Source organism: Nuphar pumila, chromosome 16, assembly GCF_984573655.1.
Source record: "Nuphar pumila chromosome 16, dmNupPumi1.hap1.1, whole genome shotgun sequence".
NCBI classification, from domain to species: Eukaryota; Viridiplantae; Streptophyta; class Magnoliopsida; order Nymphaeales; family Nymphaeaceae; genus Nuphar; species Nuphar pumila.
The window spans coordinates 30,954,948-30,970,462 of NC_143264.1; positions in this window are offsets into that span (position 1 = coordinate 30,954,948).

Sequence of the window (15,515 nt, forward strand, 5' to 3'; positions counted from 1 at the left end):
GCTACGATGCGATCAAGGAATTCAATATGGATCGTCAAACATGACATTTGGATTCTGCCAGAATCAGCCAAAAATGGCTTCCAGTTGACGAAATCCTCCATCAACTTTCATTGTCCGGTTAGGCTGGCCAGAGTGCCAACAGTCTTGCGACTAAGGGCATCTGCTACAACATTCGCCTTTCCAGGGTGATAAGAAAGCGTGAATTCATAGTCTTTGAGGAATTCCAGCCATCGGCGTTGCCGCATATTGAGTTCTTTTTGAGAAAAGAGGTATTTTAAGCTTTTATGGTTCGACATGACCTCAAATTTCTCTCCATACAGGTAGTGTCGCCAGATTTTAAGCGCGAACACTACCGCGGCAAGCTCAAGATCGTGGGTTGGATAGTTTTTCTCATGAATTCTTAACTGACGGGATGCATAGGCGATTACCTTGCCATGCTGCATCAACACGCAACCCAGACATGTTCTCGAGGCATCGGTATAAGCCACGAAGCCTCCCTGACCAGAAGGTAAGGTAAGGACAGGGGCAGTGGTAAGCCTCTGTTTGAGAACCTCAAAGCACTCCTTACACTGGTCAGTCCACTCGAACTTGACTCCCTTTTTCAACAATTTTGTCATCGGTATGGCGATTTGGGAGAAGTCTTGTATGAACTTCCGATAATAACCGGCAAGTCCAAGGAAGCTACGGACCTCAGTGATATTTTCTGACTGCTTCCAGTCCATTGCAGCTTCTACCTTCGCAGGATCTACTGCGATTCCATCTTTCGAGATCACATGGCCAAGGAACATCACTTTGTCAAGCCAGAATTCACATTTTGAAAACTTGGCATAAAGCTGATTATCTTGAAGGGTTTTCAAGACGACTCTCAAGTGCTCTACGTGTTGTTCCTTGTTCTCTGAATATACGAGAATGTCATCAATAAAGACGATGACAAAGCTATCCAAATATGGTCTAAATACCCGGTTCATTAGATCCATAAAGACAGCAGGTGCATTAGTGAGTCCGAAGGGCATTACTACGAACTCATAATGGCCATATCTCGTCCCAAAGGCAGTCTTAGGTATATCCTCTTCCTTTACTCTGAGTTGATGGTACCCAGACCTGAGGTCGATCTTGGAGAACACCTTCGCTGTTCTGAGCTGATCGAACAAGTCCTCAATTCGAGGCAACGGGTACTTATTTTTAACAGTTGCCTGGTTAAGCATCCGATAATCGATGCATAACCAAAGGGATCCATCCTTCTTCTTTACAAATAGCACCGGGGCTCCCCACGGTGATACACTAGGACAGATGAACCCTTGTTCCATCAGTTCTTCCAACTGGCATTTCAACTCGCTGAGTTCGGCAGGCGCCATTCGATACGGGGCTTTAGATATCGGCGTTGTCCCAAGTAAGGATTGAATTCCAAATTCAACCTCACGAAGTGGTGGAAGTCCTGGTAATTCCTCAGGAAACAGATCGGAAAACTCCCGCACCACTTCCAAACTCTCAAGGGGTTGGTCGTTGGATTTTCCCATCGATAGACTCAACAGGAAGGCCACGCAACCCTTCCTAAGGTATTTTTGTACCTTAAGTGCTGATATGAGCCTTTTCTGTGGAACATGTTTGGATAACCGGTATTCCATCTTAGGCAATCCGGGTCGAGATAGAATCACCCTGCCCTCGCGGCACAGAATCTTGGCATTATTCTGAGCCAACCAATTCATTCCTAGAATGACATCGTACTGTATCATATCGATCAAGATGGCGTCGGTAGGCAAGTGTTGCCCTGCTATCTCAATATCCAAATTTTTCACACACTGGATACATTTGGTGCGTGAACCCAATGGGTTATATACTTCGATCATTTTATCAATCGGTTGCACTGAGGCGTGTTGTTGTTCGGTGAAATCGTCGGAGATAAACGTATGAGTAGCACCACAATCAAATAAGACGTAAGCTGCATGTCCATTAACAGGTACGGTGCCTTCAATCAGGTCACCATTTTTGACTTGTTCAGTCGTTAGAGCATATACACGACCTGCAGCAGGCCTTTGTTCTACTCTAGGTGGAGGTCGTTGAAACTGAGAACGTTGTGGTGCTGGTCGAGAGGGTTCGACAGATCCGGCATTACTCCTCTGTTCATCTGCAGCCTTCTTGGCGCAATCCCTTATAAAGTGGCCCATCTTGCCACAATACAAGCACCCACCAATGTCACGAGGACATGGCTTTCTGGGGTGGTTCATACGACACCTTGGGCAGCTGAAGTTGGACTGCTGACCATTCGGAGTTGGGTTCTGTCTTGGCCTCATGACTTATTGAGTGTTGTTCCCTCCTTGGAACTTCTTCTTTTGAAAGGGTTGTCGTGAACCCTGGCCACTTGGGAACGTCCTTTTACGATTCCCACCATTCACTATGGGCTTCTTTCCTATGATCACTTTAGATCGCGCCCAATCCTCTTGGATTTTTGAAGCTGCTGCTACCGCAGCCTGAAAAGTCGAAAGCATGCTTGTTATCACTCGAGATCGTAGCCTTTCGCGCAGACCATTCACATATTTGTCGGCCCTTTCTTGGTCTGTTTCGAACAATCGAGAGCAGTAGCGCTCTAGATTCTGAAATTTGGTGGTATAGTCCATTAGACTCATACTGCCCTGTTCCAACTCTAGAAACTCCATCTTTTTCTTGTTTCTGGAATGCAACGGGAAGTAGTTATCCATAAAAGTCCTCCGAAAATCAGTCCAAAGAATGACTTCGACTTGTGAGAACTAGATAAGTTTAGTGGTATCCCACCACTTCCGTGCATTGTCCTTCAACCGATACGTGCCAAAGTTGGTCTTCTTCTCCTCTGGTACTCCCAGTACTGAGAAGGCACATTCTGTCTCTTCGATCCAACTCTCCGCGAGCTCGGGATCGGCTCTGCCAATGAAAACTGGCGGGTCAAGCTTGAGGAACTTCTCATAAGTCACTCCTCCCAAGTGCTCGTTTTGTGGTGCGACTGGTTCTGGCCTCGTTTCTCGGATGGCGGTAACCAGATTGTTGAGTGTTTCCAACAGGAATCCTTGCGTATGGGACTCCTCGCTTGGCATGGTTCTCCTCGTCGTAGGAGCCATTTATCTATGCACACACAAGCACTTGTTTTTAGTTTCTCAATGTATATATGGAAGTAAAAAGCTTTATTTACTTAATATACATCACATTTACACAAGCATCGCCTTAAACAAAACGTCATGCCGCACTGGCAGACTTTAGGCGTTGAGAAACTATATACATGAGTCTACTGACTCCAAAACATCACCAGTCTCTTTAAGACTCGGATTTCTTTGATGAAGACGAACTCCAAAAGGTCCATCTATTGCCACATGTTCTTGGTGCAGGCACTACTAGCTTTGGCTTGGGCGGCACTTCCGCACTCTCAAGCGAATATTGGGGATACATGAGGGAATCCAGTCCACTCTCCTAGTCGGCAAGATCAAGACTCTGGGAGTCTGAAATAATGATCGGCGAACAGAAGGAATTCCTTCTTCCGTTCCTGCCATTTAAGCTCGGCGTATGTGATGCCGGATGGTAGCTTGGCGAGTGATAGACCTCCGCAGAGAAGTTCAAATCAAAATCCTTCAGCCTTGGTAATTCATCAAAAGATGTTGGGGTATGGTTGCTCCCAACACTAGAGTGATGCGGTCCACTGACACGCGAAGTCTCATCCCTGAGACCCTTTGAAGCCCGTCGACCCATATCGGCGGTATATTTCCTTTGGCACTCATTGGCGGAATGCCCATCTTCGCCATAGTATTGGCAGTCTTGGACTTCATACGGGCATATCCACTCATCGTGCATGACCTTGCAACGATAGAAATATCCTCGGGAGTCATGAGTTGCCATCTATACAAAGATGCACCCAGATCAGAACAAAAGTATAAAAACATATACTTACAGTGCGATATCGGGACCATGACGGATCTTGAACCAGGTTTCTCAGACACATGCTTTGATACCAATTCTGTAACGCCCCGAATTTCCAAAAACAAAGCTAAGTTAAAATTTTCATGAATTTCTTTTTTTTTTCTTTGCAGCGGAACTTTAGAAAGCCTTTAGCAGCGAAATCAGACGATAATGAGTCGTCAGTTTTAGAAAACCCCGAGCACGTTGCAGGTATGTAGCCAAGCAACTCATTGACCACCAAAGTGTTCCATTTTATCGAAAACCACATGTTTATTACAACATCACTGCTTGGAGAAGCAGTATAGGTTCAATAAAAGGAAGCAGTACAACTCTGTCTAGAGAAACCCTGGAACTTGATGCCGCCTTGCTCTGCATATCGTCACGCAGGTCCAACACCTGAAATCCCCATTAAACGGGGTCAGAACCACTGATGGTCTGGTAAGCAAGCAAACATACATCCATTCAACTCAAGTATAATAATGACCTACTCAGGGTCGCAATGTGCAATAACGATGCTCAAGCCTCCAAGGCTTAGCGTATATCGCAAGAGCCTCCGCAGGGCTATGAGTTGAGCATCCGCTCGAGTCCTCATGACTTAGAGCAAGCCTTTTCAGGGCTGTGATTTGAATAACCGCTTAAGTCTCCACGACTTAGCCATGACCTCTTTCGGGCCTCAAAGTGATGTCTAGCTCAAGTCTTCATACTTGGCACATTTGTATCCCACGCATCTAAGGACTGCTCCTCGAGCTTCGCTTAGTCGTGCGGATACAATACGGGTCTTCGCCCAGTCAGTCCAGTAGTATACCGAACATGACACCTTCACAAAGGTTATGCAGGACTGACTCAACACGTCTTCCACTCATACATTCAAAACATCGCTGTATCTAGAACTAATGCATTGTTTTGATAATTAACCGCTCCCGCATTTGGTACGCAGGTAGAGCTATTGTCTGAGCATCAACGCGACGTTCTGGGGGTTGATTATTCTATGTATTTTAGATACCCCAGAGGCCTGTTGACCCTATCCATAGTAGGGCAGTGTGTTTCAACTGGGAGAACCCTACTAGGCCCATATTCGGATGTATCCTCTACTTGCAGTAGTTGGGTTAAATCCATAGATCTTAAGGATAACCACGACCCCAAAACCCATGAGTGACTGAGGCCATCGTGGACTCTATCAGGTCCAAAGTAAAATACATGTCACTCAAGGCTGTACCATCACTGTCATTCCACAGTGAGCATAATTCATGAAGGGGTCTGCCAGTCTTATAATTACTTGGACAGAATCTGCATGCCATTTAGGCAGCCCGTGCTTTTAGCACTACGGGAGTATGTACCCGACCCCATTCAGTCTGCCCCAACACAGTCATTACTGAGGGGGTACCCCTAACACGATTTTCAACCGCAGGGTATGTGCGACCTTAAGTCTTATTCATATGCATGCAGAACACCGATCTTGGCACTTCGGCCACCACGAGCATCACACCTTTTTGGGTGAAAACAACACACTCTGGCTCTTCGGCCCTTACGAGTCTGGTTGTGTAACCGTTCTCAATGTGCATGCATATGACTCGATCTAAATAGATCGGCTACTCGGCGTATTTTTATGCAACGAGTCCAAACCTAGCCAAGGCGCAACCTCTACTCCGGCTCAACGGCCCTTACGAGCAAGGTGCCCTTGCAGGTACAAGGATACGAGCCGATCTGGCATCGTTCCATCAACGGACATCATGATGCCGTTTCATTGGTTCCGGCAGCTCTTCTGCCAACCATTTCATCAGCACCTCCCCTGCTGTACCGACAGTGGTGCTACGAACCCTTCTATGTTATAGAGGGCAAACCATGAACTGGGTAGCACTCTGCTATATGTCAGAGTATCCTGCTACGTTCTTTCTGAGCTATTCTTAGCTTCTTCAGAAATTTCAGCAGCACTTCCTCTCTTTTACGGAGAAAGCGTGCGTTTCTTTTATCCATTTCAGCGGCATCTCCCCTCTTTGGTGGGAAATCGCTACGCTTAACTCGGGAAATAGACGCGCACCGTTGTTGGTACTTTGCATCCATCAAGGTTGCAGAAACCCTGGGCCATAGCCAGGCCATACGTAATTAACTTAGTCTTTACGTAAAGAGCATTTTGCCAAAAAGTGAAGCCTTTCCAATAGGGGCTTCATTCGTCAAGCAGAATCTTGAACGAGGAGCGGTCAGGGAATCGCATGGGCGATTTGGAGTTTGATCTCCATTTGAACGCTCATTTACGCGCTATATATGTAATATAAGCAGAAGCCTGTGCTTTATACAGCGGCGGCATAAAGAAATGCATATACTATTGTTCAGGGTGTGTAACTGAACGAAATATTCTACATATATAACAAAACAGAAGCCTTGGCATCGTTCGACGCGACGGCGTAAGTAAATGCATAATCGGAAGTGCAATAATTGGAAGTGCAGAAAACAGGGAGCCTTGGCATCATACGACGCGACGGCAAAGGTAAATTACATAGCCTGTGCGATATAGGATGCGTCGGCAGAATCAGCAGATATATACCTAGATCCGTATCCAACGATAGTTACGAGGCGAGCGGGTGAACACCGAAGTGTTCTGAAGGGCTCAACCATGAACTAGGGCAAGATACCATTTTAAAAACGCATATACTGCGTATTTGAACATAGATGTATCCGACGATAGTTTCGAGATGAGCGGGTGAACACCGAAGTGTCCAAAAAGGGCTCAATCAAGAACTAAAGCAAGATACTACTTCAGAAAGTATATTCTATATACAAACAATCAAATACTTGAGAGAGATGGATCAACGAAGCGAACTTACTTCAAATCGTGGAAGAAACGGCTCCGGGTTGCTTCTTTGGCTTCGAGCCTTCCTTCGAGAGGTCAGACTAAGTCAGATGAAGCTGACTTAGTTGAGAAAGAGGTAGAGTAGGTCAAGCTACTCAACCTAAGTGGTTTGAACCAAACAGGGTTCGATCCAAGTCAAGCAGGTTCGAACTCAGCTCAAGTAGGCTAAGTCTGGGTTCAGAAATCCAAACCGGAATCTGGACCAAAAAGGAATTTGACTTTGACTTTAAACCCAACTAGGTTCAATCAAGTCAACTAGGTTTGGACCAGGTCAAGTGGGTTCAGACCCAGGTTAGGACCAGGTCAGGTAGGCTCAGGCTAAGTCAGGCAGGCTCAGACTAGGTCAGGTGGGCTAGGCTAGGTAGGGGAGGTTTAGGAGAGAGAGAGAAGGCAAGAGAGAGAGGGGGGGTCGATTTTTATGAGAAGAGAGAGAGTGGGGAGGGCTATTTATAGCCCAAGCCCACCTCCTCTTGGGTTTTTCCATGGCCCTTTTACCCCCTTGGCTTCTTTTTAATTCCAAGAGGTTCCTTGGTGTGGGGCCCACTTGGATATTCCATGGGATATTTTTGTGGGTCCCACTAGATATTTTCTGAGGAATATTCCTGTGGGTCCCACCAATATTTTCGTGGGTCCCGCAAGAATTTTGGGTTTTCGGTGATTTCTTTCCGAAAAATTCTGAGTACGCCATTCCTTTCGTATTCACGTAACTAAGAAAGTTGGCTTGCAGGAATCCTTTGATTTCGTTCAGGTAGGAAGTTATGGCTTCCAGAGTGTTTAAGCATATATTCGTGATTCGACGAATATCCTAAGTATAACTGGCTCGCAGGAATTGATTCGTTTCGCATTCTGAGAAAAAATGCTATTTTTACCGGTAAATGCCTCATGAATTTTATTCAGATATTTTTTGAAAAATTGCGGGTCTTACACCGTCCCTGAGTCAATCTCCTCAGTCTCTATTGACTCAACACTCTTTATTTTTTTCCTATGAAATCCATCTAAATTATGGATGAATTGAATTTTATTTATTTATTTATTATAGTATTGATGCCTTGTCACATTGCCCTTTCTGAGATGATTCATAGACCATACATATTGGAATAATATATCATTGCTCTTCCCCTTCTTCCTTTCTCTCATCCCTCCATTCATCCGCATCCCTCTATTTTGGCTTCACAACTTACACAATCAATCAAGATTCTTTACTTTATTGAAAAAGGATTTCAGTTGCTACAACTATATGATTATTATCTCATATAATGACCGATTCCTTGGATCTCGAGAATACGAAGCAATGAGCTGGTTATTAATTTATATTAGGTTAGGTAGGGTCCAATTCTTTCTTTTAGTCCCAACGAGTCACACACTAAGCATAGCAATTCTATCATACCAAAGTGGTAAATCGAATTGTTATTCAAACATATATAATTGATCATTTTTGACTAAACGGAAAAAGATCTAACTAAACAGAAAAAGACCTAAACTAAATTGAGTTTTTGCCCTGTATGATATAGTGTTTGAAGAAAACAATCGCAAGAGAAATATAAGTACAATATTAATATTTGTTATATTCCGTATTACACTACGGAATTGTAAAAAAAAAGGAGGAAATTCCGAATTTTTGTTATGATCCCCTTTTGTCCTATTCATGTCATACATCTTTATTTTCCCAGTCAATTACGACGATTCATAATTGGGGTAATAATTGTGACTCGTTTGGGTCGTGCAACGAAACAATAGGATCTATGTTCTATAAAATCATTGTTATTTCATTTCATTCTATTATATTCTATTCAACAATTAACCAAAAATAGAATTAATTGCAATTAAATAAATCAATCATCAAATCTAGATATATGATGATTCACTTTGATGAATCTCTTCGTTTGAATCAATGTGATATGTGATTTCATAAAATCACGTAGGTTAGGTGAGTCGATCTAGAAAGCCATAGCTACATATTATACGTGAACTCCGGTGTGTATTTAGAAGAATGTATATGTGATAGTAGATATTCAAAAGAAATAAGATGACGATGGTTTACATTTTGGAAGAAACACATGTATATGTCATAGTAGATATTCAATAGGTATATATGGACTACCCATGTATGTTATTTCATTCCCCATATTACTATCGACTTTATATAGATATAGATTCCACTTTTTCTGTATGGATTACGATATAAGCTCCTCCTTTTTGGTCTGTGACTGTATGTGTGGATTAAATATGAAATCAAGCCTATGAATGCATTTAAACTAGATGGAGCGAAGAATTAAAAGAATGGGTTGGGAGGAAAAAAATATAATAACTATATTATATGGATTTACAAAAACTTGGATAGGGAATAAAAACTAGATATTTAAGTAGTTCGAATCCCTTTATCTGCTGGATATGAATCATAAAACATACATCATTGGATGCTCCTAAGATTTCTAGATCATCAAAGAGATATTCAAGGTCAACCAATTTGGACCAAAAATCCAAATTTCAAACCAACCTTTTGGCTCTAGGTCCGCCCATCTTTGGTGGGACGCCCCAAACCCCGACCTTGTAAAAACCTTTGTTTTTTTAGCAAAAAATGTTTTTGAAGTATACACAGAGTGAAAAACAACTAGCGGAAGTAAAGGAGGGAAAACATGGGTAAAACAAGGGCCGCAAGTCTGAGCGAGCCACAGTGAGAAAACCAAACCACAAGACAAGTAAGGTACTTTTCATTTGCACAATATTTATAATGATACAAAAAGGAGACTGGGTACAAAAAGGAACAGTCTCAAAAAAAGGAACAATCTCACAAAAGGGAGAGGAACAACCCCTCAAACCCCAAAACCAGAAGAAACCAGGATCTACTGTAAAGTGTGGGTCTCAAGGCTCCTACTGTGCGCTGTCACATCGCACTGCATCTACTCATCACCTGCATTTTCATAAAACGAGGTCAGTACTCTTGCGAGTTGGTGAGACAAACTCATCCATGCATTATCATTTTTATGGAAAAGCAGAAGGTAAGCAGCATGTTGTAGATATGCTAAGTGTCAGGCTACAACTAGCATGATGGAACAATTAGAAACATTTAAATAAAAGTACAAGTGTGTGTCTGGTAGGTGCATGTGCTATAAGACTGTAAAACTACAAAGTAAGTAACAGTGCAACAACGAAAACAGAACATGAACTAACCAATAGAGTGTAGCAACTGTACAAAAGTATAAAATGTGCTAGAGTAACAACTACAGTACGTCAGTCTGTTTGGTTAGTTTTTATGTTCTTCTTCTTACCTTCTTCGAGTACACGAAGGAAAACCCTCGAGTTTTGTGAGACATGCACCCGATGTTTGTTATTCAAGGCTAAACTCCGTCTGTGGTTGGCGGCACGAAGGGGGTGGTTGCCACCATCGGTGAGTTACAGTGGGAAACTCAACGGGGTCATGACAATTCTATCGAAGCCCAATAAAAGTCCGGACCCAGTGTTGGGGTTTAACGCGCGATTGCCAAAGTGGCCACAAAATTGCCGCTCCCGGGACCCAAAAGAAGATCGGGGCTTGTAGGGGCCTATTGCTTGATTGAGCCTCCGGGCCTCAATCAAGCATGGTTTGCACCCTCGTGTAGACCCCGCACTGCGGGGCTGCAGCACTGGCCCGCTAGCCGGAGGCTATACCAACCCGGGTGCCCGAGCACCCGACTTAGTGAGCCAAGAAGTTCACTTGCGGCTCAATTAGGCCTGGCCCAACCAACCTGGGCCGCGACCACCTAGCAGGGTCTGGTCCAGCCATGACCAGACCCAGCTAAGTTGGTGTTGGGTCCCTTGGTCGGAACTCTAGGGGTTCAGATCAGGGAGCCGGGCCAAGCCCACCCCCAGCTGGAGTGCGGCCAGACTGAAGGACCCGGTCAAGGGGGGGGGGGGGGGGGGGCAACTAGTAGGTTAGCGGGGTCTGGACCTAAAGGGGTCCAGACCCAACTACAGCAGGTGGGGCAGGGCAGCACACTGGGCTATGTGCTGGGCCCATGCCCCTGGTCGGTTCCCTAAGGGAACCCCGACCAAGCCTGCTCCCGCACCCAGTGGTGCGCCAAGGGTGCTTACCACCCTTGTGAAAGGTGCCAACTGACGCAAGGTCTGGACCTTGCATCCCGACCATGCAAGGCCCACAAGAGGGCCACCAGCTACAGACCCCGCAGGCCGCCCAGAGATCGGTGCCCCACTATTGGGTGCGCCAAGAGGGCTCACCGCCCTTGGCTGGTGATGCCAAAGGACACAGGGTCTGGACCTTGTGTCCAGACCATGCGAGACCCCTCGGTGAGCCACCTGCTACAGACTATATGTTTGTAGCTTTTGGCCTAACCCAGCCCATGGCTAGACCAGGCCGCACCAGCCTGGCGCCCCCACAAAAGGGTGCGCCAAGAGGGGGACCCGGGTGCCAAGTGCACCCGGCTCCCAGCTGCCTCTAGGCAAAACGCAAGGGAGGAAGGCGCCATACAACCCCCTGGTTCGAGCCAAATGGGGTCTTGGACCAGGGCTGTATCCCTTGACCATGAAGGCCAACCCAACGAAAGCAAACCCCTAGGTGCTAAGGCACTCGGGTGGTTCGTTTGGGCCAACAAGTGGGGATTGGCCCCCAACGGTGGGCCCACATCACAAGTGGGTCCACTCCGGGTGGGTCTGGGTCCAGGGTGGCAACTAGGACTGCTGCACGCCGAAGCCCCAACTGGCTCACAGCTGAAGAAAAGGAAGCCCAGACTGACTGGCCTTGGGTCAGTCCAGGAGCCCGTTGCTAGGCCTACAACCGACCAAATGGGCGCCCTAGGCCCAACAAAACCCACTTAGGGGCCTGGGCTTGCCAGGAAAAAGCCCAGCCCAGCTTCCCACAAACCTCAGCCCTTAGAAGAGGCGTTCATACCATGAGAGAAAACGAGAGAAAGAAAACAAACAAAACAAAAAAAAGCATGACATAGAGATTTTTCATATATTGCCTACGAGAGAAACGAAATTGGGAGGGGAAACTAAGGGTTTTCCCAACATGCTATGGGGTTTTCAACCACCCATGAATCAGCTACGTAAGTGAGCAACAAAAGAAATTTTGTTTGGGGCCTTTGCCCAAACTAAGAGCATTAACCAAAAAAAAGAAAATGCATGGGGAGGAAACTCACCTTGCTGCTTGCTTGGCTGGGATGGGGGACGTTATGCTAGGCCCTCCCATACACACACACACTAAAGAAAAGAGGAGGGGGACGGTGGTGTTGAAAGAGAGGGGTTGGAGAGAGGGTGTCGACCCTCTCTCTCTCCTCTCTTCTTCCCATTTAAAAAGAAGGGGGAAGAGATGAGGGGTGGAGAAGGAAAGAAGGAGGATGAGGGGCTCCCCCCAATCCTCTCCTTGATCCAAGGAAAGGACCAAAAAGGTCTAGGGGCTGAACCCTCCTTTACGTAACCCACTCTCCTTGATTCAAGGGGAGTGGTTGGCCCTGAATTCAAAGCCCCCCCCCCCCTACAAGCCAAACTCGATTTCTCTTTTTTTTTTTTATAAATATTTTTTTTTGAAAAAAAAGGTATGGGCTAGCCCCTAAGGGGTGCCCCATCGTACCCCTTAAAATGTGGGTTGAGCCCACTAACTTCTCTAAATGCCTTTTTAAGGCCCATATTTATTTTATTTCAAGCTTTTCAAAACTACCTTTAAAAGGTGAGTTTTTTTTAAAAAGGTATTTGAGTTTTTAAAAAAATCATGGGCTGAGGTGGGGCCCATGCCAAACACCTTTCCTAATGCCCAAAACCATACCTTATTTAAAATATTTTGAAAACCTACTTCAAGGTTTTATAGATTTTGCAATTCACTTGGTAAAAACCCAATTCAATTGTTATTTAAATGGACATGATTAAATCAATTTAAAGACTTAATTTTTAAATTACATTTCATGAATTTAAGTCTAAATTATAATAATGTATATTTAATTCCCCAATTCCAACGAAATTGGGCCTCGATACGACTCGTAATTACCGATATATCCTTTTTTGCAAAAATACATGAAATAACGAGATATTTTTCATCATATAATATAAATCTAATCTACAAGTATTTAGGTTTGATTCATCATGGTTTGCTCTGAATCACCTCGTACAATAAATCTATGAAATTCAGAACCTCAAGAAGCAATATATGACAGATTTACGAGCAATGCTCGTGCCGAAACAAGAAATTTCCCAACAATAGAATATATATCAATTAAAATTCTTCAGAAAAACAGTGGGTCTTACATCTAGGGGCTTAAAAAATGCCTGATGTCAGTATATTTTTTCCTATAAAACAATATCTTAAAGGTTTTTGTCCAAAAGAATGATGAAACTAGAGTCTAACATGATTTTTTTTGTCATTTCGATATGTAAGTACATAGTTGTGACCAAAACAAATCAGTTTGACTACCCAAAAAACTTTTTGTATGAAGACTTTACTTTAATTCTGATTTTGACATTCAAATTGGCCAAATTTATTTGTTCACTATAATTTAAACTAAATGCATTAAACCATACCTCAAAAGGATAAATCATTAGAAAGAGATTGTCAAAACAAGTTTACCTGTTAGCATGTCTACTAGGATTTTTGGAGTAAGTGTTGATGATATAATTTATAGAAGAGAAGAGGCAGGGTCAAAGCAATAAAAGAAGTACGTATTTTTCACGTTTTCACGTTTCTAGGATTACACCAAGAGATTAGCAAATAAAAGTGCCGATGCGACGACCAGGCCGTAAATTGTTAAAGCTTCCATAAAAGCCAGAATAAGCAATAAAGTATATCGTATTTTATCATCTGCTTCTGGTTGACTAGCAATACCTTTTACAGCTTGGCCCACAGCAGTACCTCGACCGACTCTAGGTCGAATGGAAGCGAGTTCTATGGCCAATCCAGCACCAATAACGCAAGCAACATAAATTTTGGGATTCATGGTAAGCTCCTCACAAAAAAAAGAAAGAAATGCTTAATCATATTGTCAAATAAACCAACGAATTATTTTATATATCTTAGTTAGTGTACTTAATTAATGTTATTTGCACATTTATAATATTATCTTGTTACATTACTTAGTATTTCATTCCATTACTAAGATCCATATAACTAAACTAAGAACTCCCAACCTAATTTGAGAAGTGATGATATTTGTTATTATTGTAGGATCAGGACTACTTCAATATTTCATTTTTATTCCATATCCAAGTTTTTGTAAATCCTTATAATATAGTTCTTCTATTTCTTTTCTCCAAACTCATTCCTTCAATTCTTCGCTCCATCTTCTTTAAATGCATTCATAGGCTTGAGTTCATATTCAATACACACATACTGTCATAGACAGAAAAAGAAAAGCTTATATCATAGTCTATATAAAGAAAGTGGAATATAAATGGGTAGTGCGTTGTAATATGGGAAATGAAATAATATACATGGGTAGTCCTTATATAACTATTGAATATCTACTAGCATATGTACTTGTGTTTCTTCCGTAACCGTTGTCATCTTATTTCCTTTGAATAACATCGGACACGAGAATCATTATTCAATGCATACTCCGGAGTTCACGTACAATATGCAGCTACAGCTACCTTGACTTGCATAAACTATTTGATTTTCCTTGTCTATATCATTATCTCACATCGATTCAAACAAAGAGATTCATCAAAGCGAATCATTCCATATCAAGATTTGAAGATTGATTGATCCAATTGCAATTAATTCCAATTTTTGTTAATTGTTGAATAGGATGGAATGAAATAGCAACGATTTCGCAGAACATAGTTCTTGTTGTTTCGTCGCACGTTCCAAACGAGTAAGAATTATTTCTCCGATTATCAATCCTTGTACTGTAAAAATAAAGGAGATGTGCGACATGAATAGGATAAAATGGGATCTTTGAAAAAATTGTGAATTCCCCCTTTTTCTACAATTTTGTAGTGTAATATGTAATATAATAAATATTAATATCGTACATATATTTCTCTCGCTATTGTTTTCTTCCCACACTATATCATACATATCGTAAATAAACATATTTATATCAATCATGTTCCTCAAGCCGATATCTTGAGCTACGTATGAATTAATTATTGGAATAAGATTCATGGGCTTACATAATTTTGAATTTAAATTAATTCCAAAACAAAAAGCGAATCTTTGAAATACAAAGCATTATTTTGTTATTTATTTGGAAGGAAAGCTACTCAATGATGACCTTCCACGGCTAAGTGTACTAAAGAAACAAGAACAACAATTACTAATACATAGGCCAATATATGCTTGAAAAGTCAAAATTTAGGTGATAAAGGTTTTGTGAAATCTTTTAACACATTAATTGGTAAAAGTATTGGAGTTGGTTGAATCTATTTACCGAAATAACCCAGTCCCTTTTTAGTAAGGCCTGCAAAGAAATGTGCCACTCACATGAGTAAAGGTAAAGCAACAATAGTATTTATATCATTCGTAGGTGCAACTAACACCCATGAGGTAACTGTTTGATTGTTCAATGTAAAATCACACCTGCCTAGTTAGAAATGAAAACAAATAGGAATAGAGTTCAAATAAAAGGAACCCAAGGACCATATTCTTCTCCATTTTGAGTTTTGCTCACGTCTTGAATGAAATCAAGAACATATCAGAAGAAATTTTGGCCGTTGGTCAGAATAGTTTGTGTATTTCAAACGGCTATAGCGGTTGAATCTAATAATCCGAACGGCTATAGCGGTTGAGTCTAATAAGATAGCAATTTTGACCCAAGAAGTTATA